Raw genomic sequence first — 9,850 nt, 5'->3', positions numbered from 1 at the left:
CTTTGATACATGAACAGGGCAGTAGGTGTTTTGATTACCTGAATTTGGGAGAGTGCATCCCCTCTGTGTGCTGTTATTCTGAAATGTGAGTGTGTGTGTGGCTGCAGGAGGAATGAGTGAGTGTACACAACTCGCAAATCCCGGTCTGAGGGTTCAAGGCGAGAGAGAGAGACTGTGGGTTAAATGAAGTTAAAAGTGTGCAGCAGCTCAGCTGTTCTCACACTGAGGTGACTGACCTTTCGCTTAAGTCTCTCTTTGTTCTCCTCACCTCATTTTTCTTCCATCTCCTCCTCCTCCTCCTCCTCCTCCTCCTCCTCCTCCTCCTCCATCTGGGCCAGACTGCACCAGCCTCTCTCACCTGAGGTGTGTTCAAACCAAATGGAAAAACAAAATGACGTCGTTCATCCTCAGAATCTATTGTAAGGTCATTTTTCTTAATAAATCTGCATCCACACTTTAACATCTCAGTAACAGGGAACCATCTGAACATCAGAGTGAACATCTGGTCACTGTCACTGCATCGACTTCAAACTCCCATCTGTCCACTCCTGCTCATTAACACTCCTTCTTGTCTCTCTCTCTACATATATATACATATATATATTTCTTTTTTCATATACAGCCGTTGCCTTTAAGGATTTGGTTGCAGATTGAGTGACAACATCTGTGTTTTGATTGGACACATTGGATCCCATTAGAAAGTTCCGGTCTCTGACTTGTGTCATCGTTTTCCTGAGGAAGTTCACGCTGACAGTGAAAGACGAGGGCAGCAATTATTCACTCGAGCTCCATTTTATGTTTAAAGAGACTCTGGCTTAGTGTGGACAAAAGAGATTTAACCGGCTTACTGTGGACGTCCTCTTAAGCATCTCTCCCTCTCCTCACCCTCCATGTTTTTCTCTCCTCTCTTTATCACCATCGTCTGCGTCTCTTTCATTTTCTCTCCTCAACTTTGAGCTGCTTTGTTTTTTTGTTCACCGTCTCACTCTCATCATGTTTCTCTTTATCTTTTCTCTCCCTCCTCCTCCTCGTCTCCTGCTCTATCTTTCCTGTGCAGTGCAGAACAGGCGCTCTCTGACTCATTAATAACAAAAGACAAATCTCGCTCTCCTCTCCTGACCTGCGATTCTCCCAAAAAAAAAGTTTTCTCCCTCAGGTTAAAAACACATTATCAAACATCACAGTTCAGTGGAGTTCTGGTTTGCTAAAACTTCAACTTTCAACAACTTTTTTTTATTATTTTTTTTTTTACACACCTTCACCAACAAGAACTTATGAATATTTTTTATTTTTAATCTGTTGTTTGAAGCACTTACATGTTCTTGTTTGTTGAAAGAAGGTTCATTGATTAAGCTGCTCTCTCTCTCCCTTCTCTCTCTGCTCTCTCCTCACATTTTCAAATATTATTGGGTATCATTCTGCATCTTATTGGTCATATTTAGGCACTATTTGACAACCAATCAGCATCATCTAATCAGAGCAGAGCTGGACACAGGTTTTTCGGCCTCCTCTTCCTCCATCTCCTCCTCCTCCTCCTGTCTTATTTGTCCTTATAAAGGTGTTGAACTCTGCTGCTGTGTCCAGTTTCTCCTCCACTCTGCATCGGTTCTTCAATACAATAATATGAATGTTGCAGGAGTTAATCCTTCTGTATTCTTTGTTTCAAAGAATGTTGTGCCATTTGTTAATAGCAAAGAGAACTATTGAACATATATGAAAAAGAAGAGCTATTTTAAATTATTTTTTGGCTTTTTTTGCTATATTTATTTTCTTGTATTAGAATCTTCTTTGTAGGAGGGAAAAAAATCAAAAAATGTATTTTTCATTAGTGCGAAAAACCTATTTTCTTCCTTTTTGTACAATTTCGATGTTTTAAGCGAGACTTTGAAAAGCAATATGATGATGATGATGATGACGATGATGATGACGATGTTTCCTGTGACTGTATCTGCATGCTGTTTGTGTTGCCTTAATGATGGCTGCATCCCACTATGACCCCCTCCTTCCTCCCTCCCTACCCAGTCCTCACCCTCCCTCCCACCCACCCACCCACCTCTGACCCCGCCTCTTCAACTCCCACCTTCATCTAATGGAGTCCTAGTCCCATCTGATCCAGTCCAGACCAATCCAGTCCAGTGCAGTCAATAAAGCAGTGCTTTCTGTGTACACAAAACCTCCTGTCTCGCATCTTTCTTCATCAACTTGAAATGGTTCAATGAAATGAAATGGTTAAAGAGGAACTATGCAGGATTTTTACCTTAATTATGTTACATTTGTACCTTAATTAACCTGCTTCAGAGTCCTAGTGCTGGTTAAATCAATGACTTGTAACTTGTTCCAGGGAGAATGGAGGCTCTCTGCCTTCCACCTAGCGTCTCTTGACTGAAAACCAACCTTGTAAGATCAGAGCCTCCGACCCGGTGTCCCAGCTCTCGTCTCTGCGGCACCGCCACACAAACGCGTAATCTCTTGTTTATGACAGATACGACTATACAAATATACATATGGTAACATGGTAGATGATAAATAATGTTATCCACCGCTCCATGGATTGATTTCTCACCGGCTTCGTTGTAAACAAATGCACATGGAGGAGAGGAGGGTTAGAGACACAGAGGAGACCAGACTTGTATAGTTTCCCTTTAAATTGATAAAATTGAGTTCATATTTATACAATATTTATCATAGATCCTGCTGTAAATGATAGAAAATGTTGTTAATCAACTTAAATTAATGATGCCTCAGGATTTTGGAGTCAGCAGCAGCAACAGCAAACCTCCACCATTAAGAGATTGAGGAACGTAAATTAAATCACAGGAGCTGGTCTGTGACCAAAACAGCAATCAGCCAACAACTTGATTGTTCAAGTGGCCAAAAACCTCAAAACCCCTCAAATTACATTTTGCTAGAACAGAAATGAAACAGAGAAACCAGCCTCTCCCAAAAGTCAACACATGGCAGCAGCCTGGAGTTTGTCAAAAAGACGTGAGAGATGGAGCGTGACGCACAAGATTCTGCGACCTGATAAAATAAAATAAAAAAAGAAATTCAAAACACTTCAGCTGCAATCCTCAGTGTCTGCTGGAAGAACTGGGCAGAGATTATGGAGCCTCCGAACATCACCCAAACCTCACAGCACGATGGTGCAGCTTCAGACTTGGCCGGAGAGAACGGGAAGAGGTCCAGGAGAACAATGCCGAGATCCAAACACAGGCAAAATCTCGAGGAGAGCATGTTTCCGAGTGCCAAAGGCCTGAGAACGGGGGCCAACGAATCTCTGCTCCAACAGGACTCAGACGTCGCTGCCAAATCAATGCTGGAGTGGCTTCACAACAAGAATGTGAAAGTCCTTCAGCGGCCTCAAAGCCCAGACGTGAATCCCAGAGAAAATCTGTGGAATGACTTGAAGACGGAGCCGTGTCGGCCAGAAATCCAAAGGTGCCATGTTGGTGCAGATGTTTCCTTTGGGAGAAACGATGATCGTCTGTCTCACATTTGATTTGAACGTCTTTATACACAATATTAATCAATACTTTTTATATTACCAATGGATTAAATTAGTATGTGTGTAAAAAAAAAAAAAAAAAAAAAAAAAAGGAACAAAGAAATGATTTGAGCTCCTGGTGCTCTCCTCTCTCACCGGTGCTATCAGCCACAGCAGGGAGCTGAGAACATTTCTGATAAACCCACCGCAGACCACCTGCCAAACACCAGACAGACAAAAGCCCCATTGAGACTGGATTTATTTCTCTGAGGGAGGTGGAGCAGTTTTTAACATCACCTGCACTCCTCGGTAATAATTACAGCAGAAAGTGCAGACTGTTTTTTTTTTTTTGGGGGGGGGGGGGTGTGAACTCACTGGTCCTCCTATAATTAAAATCCGGCCCTGACATTGTTGTGTTTGAACCAGATCTCTGACTTTTTTTCCCCTTTCTTTCTTTTTTTTTTTCTTTTTTGAATAACCACCAGAACAACTGCTTGTCCTTCTTCTACTTCTTTAAGTACTTTAGGTTAGTGTTAATCAGCTTAGCATGAAGTGTGTATGGTGTGAAAACTGAGAAAGACACGTTTTTGCTCATCTGAAATCCCCAAAAATATATATAAAGACCTATACAAGAGACAATAGAGCTTAAAGGAGTAGTTCACCAAAAATGAAATTCAGTCATTAGTGACTCACCCTCATTCTGATGACTACTCTGGAGAAGTTTTTTATTCCTCAAAGTGCATCTAGAGACCCAGGAGGCCGGTTCATAGTCCAACGAAAAAATGTATATGAGAAAAATAGGGCCTGACACAAAAACGTCCATAAAACTACACAATAACCTTTTAATATTCCTCCATACTCCTCGTCCGCTCCAATCCATGTGTCCTGAAGAAGGGATATAGTCCAGAGTTTACTCGAAATGACGTCATTTAGGGCATTTTTACAGTCTAAACAGCCCTATATTGAATTTGCCTGTGAACGTCAGAGCGCAATACAGGACTGTTTAGGCTGTAAAAATGTCCTAAATGATGTTGTTTCGAGTAAACTCTGGACTATATCCCTTCAGGACACTGTGATTGCAGCAGACAAGCAGTATGGAGGAATATTAAATGGTTTTTGTGTAGTTTTATGGACGTTTTTGTGTCGGGCGCTATTGACTCTCATATGGATTTAGTTGGACTACGAACCGGGCCTCCCGGGTCTCCAGATGCACTTTGAGGAATAAAAAACTACTCCAGAGTATTCATCAGAATGAGGGTGAGTCACTAATGACTCATTTTCAATTTTCATTTTTTGGTGATCTATTCCTTTAAAACCAAGACTCATACACACTCTTCAAATAGATATTGATGTTTGGCTTTGTCCTGTGGAACATCAAGGTTGAGTAATTTTGTGATTGTCAAAATGCATTCAGGAACAATAAGGAAAATGTGAAGACCCCCACCCCCCAGCCACCCACACACATCTTCCCTCGTCATATTGATCCCATCCAAATGGTTGTACCATCGTGCAGCAAGTCCTTTTATTTCACTCTGCAGTTTGTTGTGCACAAAACAACAGCTAGAAGACATGAACTCTGGTTTTATATTCATTTAATCACCATAGAAACAGTTAATAATGCCCAGTATCTGCTGGATGCATGAGGGCCAGGATACACACACATCACAAGTGTTTATAGGCGACCTGATCCACATGGCTACGCTCACACAGTGGAGTAAAAACCTGGCCACGGTCAACAGGGGAGGGGGATGTAATATCGTTTAGAGTTGGAAGGAAGTTTTTTTTTTTCCCTGGAAGACATTCACAGTGTTTTGCACTGGGTTGTTTATGTGAAAAGTGACACAAATAGTTGTGTAACAAATGAAAAAAAAACAACAGAGACAGAGATAGTTGGAGAGAGGAATTCAAACCCCAGCATACTTTCACACCTCCGCACAGCTGGGCAGTCAAGGTGTGAAGAGGGTGTGAAAGTGGGATCATCAGACATGGTCAGACACAGTGCTCCTATAATCCAAAATCAAAATGCCGTGGGATGGCAGGGGGTTTCCAAAGCCATGCATCCCAACTGTATTCTGCATCCTTCCCATTTTTTTTTAATTTTTTTTTTCAAAATTTCCACTGGAGCCAGTTTGGAAATCAATAAAGCCGTCAGTGGTTTCTCCCTCGACCGGATCAAACCACTGTCGCTCCGGCTTAAACTCAGTAGAGCACAGACATTAATTTGATTTTATTTTTCTCCACAGCTCAGTATTTTTGTCTTGCATTTCCAAAAAGATATTTTTAAGGAAGTAAATGTATCTTGAATTATTTTATTTTTTATTTTTTATTTTTTTTAAATCAGGCTGCAGCACCATAAAAGGCAAGGAAAAAGGGCCGGGAGTTTAAATACTTTATGAAAGCACAGTAAATACAGAGTGTGTCCTCAAGGGTTCATTTCAGGTTGATAAGTCCTCTACCCACCGGTTTCTCTTCTTTACTTGGCTTTTTCATTTTCTGCAGCTCCCACCCTCCCTCTCTCTCTCTCTGTCATAATCTGAGCATCTCCTCCAGCTGTTTTCTATCTCACTCTTATCCTGCCTTATAATAAGATAGACATCAACTCTCTCATCTCTGTGATTCACACAAACACACCCTGGAAACAAGCCAAACAAACAGACATATTCATAATAATGGAAATCAATTTAGCAGCACAAAAGCAAAAGCACCTGGAGAGACTTTTTCACGCACCTGGCTTTCCTCACAAAGCTTTCATTTTCACTTTTCCTCTGGGGCCCCTTTGTGAAAATCATTTTGTTTTGCAATCTAAATGTTTTTTTGTTTGTTTTTTCCAGGCTATTGTGAAGGCTTAACTGGTTCAATCTGCTGTATAGTTACACTACCAACCTACTATCATCCCACCACCACAACTTCAGGGATCTTTTGGTTACTTTTTTTTTCTTTCAATCAATCCAGGGATTTATTTCCTGTTTCGCCCAGTTTCACATTCTCAGATTTTTGTAAACAGCAGGATGAAGTTTCAGGCCTGGATGTGCCATCAGGGACTCAGGTGAACATTTTCACACACCTGCTGCAGTGCTTTTTTTTCCTTTACATGCAGCACTTATTTAAGCTGCGGTGGTCAGGGTTATTACTGTATGTGAAAATTGGCGTCAGTTATCAGTCTGCCACCTGCAGTATAGAATAACAGAACATCTTTCCCTGTTATCATGATACAACACATTATCTGGTATTTATTCTCCCTGTAGAGGTATTGGACAGTGTCTGTGTCAGCTTCGGTTGTGTTTAAATAAAGACTTGTGGAGATGTAGAAACGTTCTGCAGAAAATGTACACATGTTATTATTGGAGCCAGTAGTGATATGTTTACTAAAGGTCAGATTACTTAAGACATAGGACTGTTTGTTTATCCCACACATGGGAAATGTGGTTGTTACAGTAGCATTGTAGCATACAAGGTAAAAAAAAAAAAGTATATATATATATATATATATATATATATATAAAGTAAACGATATAAAACCAACATATAATAGAGAGAGACATTCTGTACAGTTATGTGCTATTTCAAGAGTATATTAACAGTTCTTTACAAGAATAGAATACAAATATACTGTATATATGATACGTTGGCACAGAGTGAATTAGGAAAGTTTGGTTGAAAGTGCATGAGATGTGCATGTGAAGTCAACAGTGAGATTCATGAGTTTGTGTTTATTAAAAATACAGCAAAGACTGTTTGATGTTGTGGCAGATATTCTCATCTCTGTTTCACCAAACAATCCAAAGTTAAAGTTGCTCAGAGTTCATAGAAATGAAGAACTATAATACATACTGTATTATGAGTTAAAGCCTATTGCTGGATTACTCAGTATAACATGAATTACTGTAGATGTGGCCTGTGGAAAATAGTGAGCAACTGTTTTTGCTCAGACATGTGTTTACTGTTGATTTCTTTTTTAATATGATTATTTTTTAATACTGAAGAGCACCACAAGCTAAATTCCATTTACTCCACCACATGGAGACGGAGGCAAAAATCTGAGATATTTCTGATGAAACCATCAACTCTGCATCACAGATGACAGAGAAAGAGTGTTTTATTTTTGTTTTTTGTTTATTTTTTTCAAAGCATTTCAATCTTTCATGAATTATCCTCACGGATGGCAGAACTTTGTCCTGAGGGAGAGGGTTGATTTAGTTCAGCTGTTTGTCTTCAGGTCTGATCCTCTCTTGTTTTGAAGTCATTTTGCAGGGTGAGGGTCAGAGAGTGACGTCCCACATTAGATTAGGTTATTTGCACATTATATATACACACTACTCGCAAAAAGTGTTACGGATATTTAACGTTCGGATTAAAGCTGATGCTACAGTGATGTTACATCATGAAAGTAGGGCAGTAGCCTATGGGATGGTGATTTCTTCATCTCCAACAATGTATTATTGAAACGTATCGAAATGTATTGTGTTTTGTTTGTTTGGGAAGTGTGCAATAACTGATGTTCTGTTTGTTTGTTTTCCTTTTTAAACTTGTATGGATGTGTCATGATATGAGTGTGTGTGTACACGTCTCCAACTGTCATATGTATTTTATGTATATTTATTGTCTTCAAGGCAGCCTTTACCATCCACTTTAAGTCCAAGTTTATTCATTCTATTCTATTCTATTCTATTCTATTCTATTCTATTCTATTCTATCCTATTCCATTCTAACCAAAGCTAACAACAGTGGTGGCTATACCACAACAAAACATGTCCATGTGTCAGTAAGTTGTCATGTGACCAAAGGACGTGCACTTCTCAGCCTTTCTGTGACTCTCCCAGTCTCTCTGTGTCGCCATGGCAACCTGCTGATGACACTCTGTGACACTCTGAGCTCAGTGGACAACATCCCATCGTCTGTCTGAAGCCTCGTCATCGCACCAGGTCCTTCTGTTGTTGATGTTGATGGATTGTTAATATACAGGTGTGGTCTTGGTCTCATGGTGTCAGAATGATGTCACCAGGATGAAGACGACTGATTCAATACAAACTCTCACTGAACCAGAACAATTAGTGGTGGATTCATGGATCAGACACTTTGTTCACCTCATCACCTTGTTAGAGAACAGCATGTTATGTTTTATAAGGACTGAAACAATGAACAATTGGACATGTGCATTCAAAAGTTTAGAGAAGGTCAAATTAAAGGGATAATTCACCCAAAATCAATAATTCGCAGATTTTCTACTTACCGTCATGCCAAGGAAGGGTTTGGAGAACTTTCAGAGTTAACAAAACACTTTTGGAGTTCCAGGGAGGATAGAGTTCACTTTTGAATCATCCAAAACACACACTATGAAACATCCAAATACCTCCATCGTCCGTACTGAATAATGCAATGTGTTTTTAGCCTTGTTGTAGTAGTAGCTCCCAGTGGCTACGTGAGATTTGCTGCGAGATGTTCTTCCGTATTTACATCAAACATCCAATGGTTTACAACGACGAACGAACATCTCGCAGCAAATCTTGCGCATGCGCATGTAACGGATGTGCACTCACTCCACCCATAAAAGACATGCTAACCAACCTGCCAAGTGGTTGCCAAGTGGTTGCCAAGTGGTTGCCAAGTGGTTGCCAACCTCTTGGCGAAGAGGTTAGCATCATCGCCTCCGGTGTGGGAGGTCGTGGGATCGAACCCCACCTAGGGCAGGCCGTGAGAAACACAACGTAGAGGGCCAGATATGACATCGGCTACACGCACAAACATCAACAGAGCCACTGGGAGTTACTTCTGCACACCCTTCCTTGGCATGACAGTGAGTAGAAAATTAGTGAATTATCGATTTTGGATGAAGTATCCCTTTAAGTTTAAGTTGTGCAGGAGAGATTGGCAAACAAACCTCCCCTCTTAAAAACAACTATGGTCATCTCCGCCGTGTCAGAATTAGGTGATAATAAGTTGATTATCTAAAATATGAGCAATTTACCTACAAAATGAAAAACATAGACTTATGTATTTGCTAATTAATGATCTTTTCAGATGTTTTTTTTAAACCATGATAATGTACCAGACCTTCAGATTAAAAACTATAGATGGGTGGGTAGCCTAAAAATCTAGACGCACCCTAGCGGCAGCAAATATATTTGCTCCATAGGTGGGTCTAGAAACGAGCCATAGGAACTTTTTGAGTCTCGAACACCGTTTGTGTTCACCAATCACAGCGCTCTATCTGTTTAGAGAGTCGTTGGACAGGCTTAACACAATGACGACATACATTTTAATTGGCTTGTCAGGCAAACGTCATCCTGCTCTTTGCTCTGATTAGTCGTAGCGCTACCCTATTGCATGTGTAACGGATGTGCACTCACTCACCCATAAAGCACGTGC

General features: G+C 40.5%; 1 long non-coding RNA gene across 1 annotated transcript; it reads right to left on the bottom strand.

The window, feature by feature from the left end:
* Positions 1–1,504: 1,504 nt before the first annotated feature.
* LOC146974078 (uncharacterized) lies at positions 1,505–2,456 on the bottom strand. The gene is made up of 2 exons (XR_015037588.1): positions 2,030–2,456; positions 1,505–1,989 (listed from the first exon to the last, which is right to left on the bottom strand). It is a non-coding gene; the product is annotated as an uncharacterized LOC146974078 (long non-coding RNA).
* Positions 2,457–9,850: the final 7,394 nt, after the last annotated feature.

The sequence above is a fragment of the Trachurus japonicus genome, chromosome 14, assembly GCF_045865225.1.
Source record: "Trachurus japonicus isolate A0001 chromosome 14, Traja_1.0".
Taxonomy (NCBI): Eukaryota; Metazoa; Chordata; class Actinopteri; order Carangiformes; family Carangidae; genus Trachurus; species Trachurus japonicus.
Note: the sequence above shows the minus strand (reverse complement) of the source record. Positions and strands in the feature narration are given on the sequence as shown.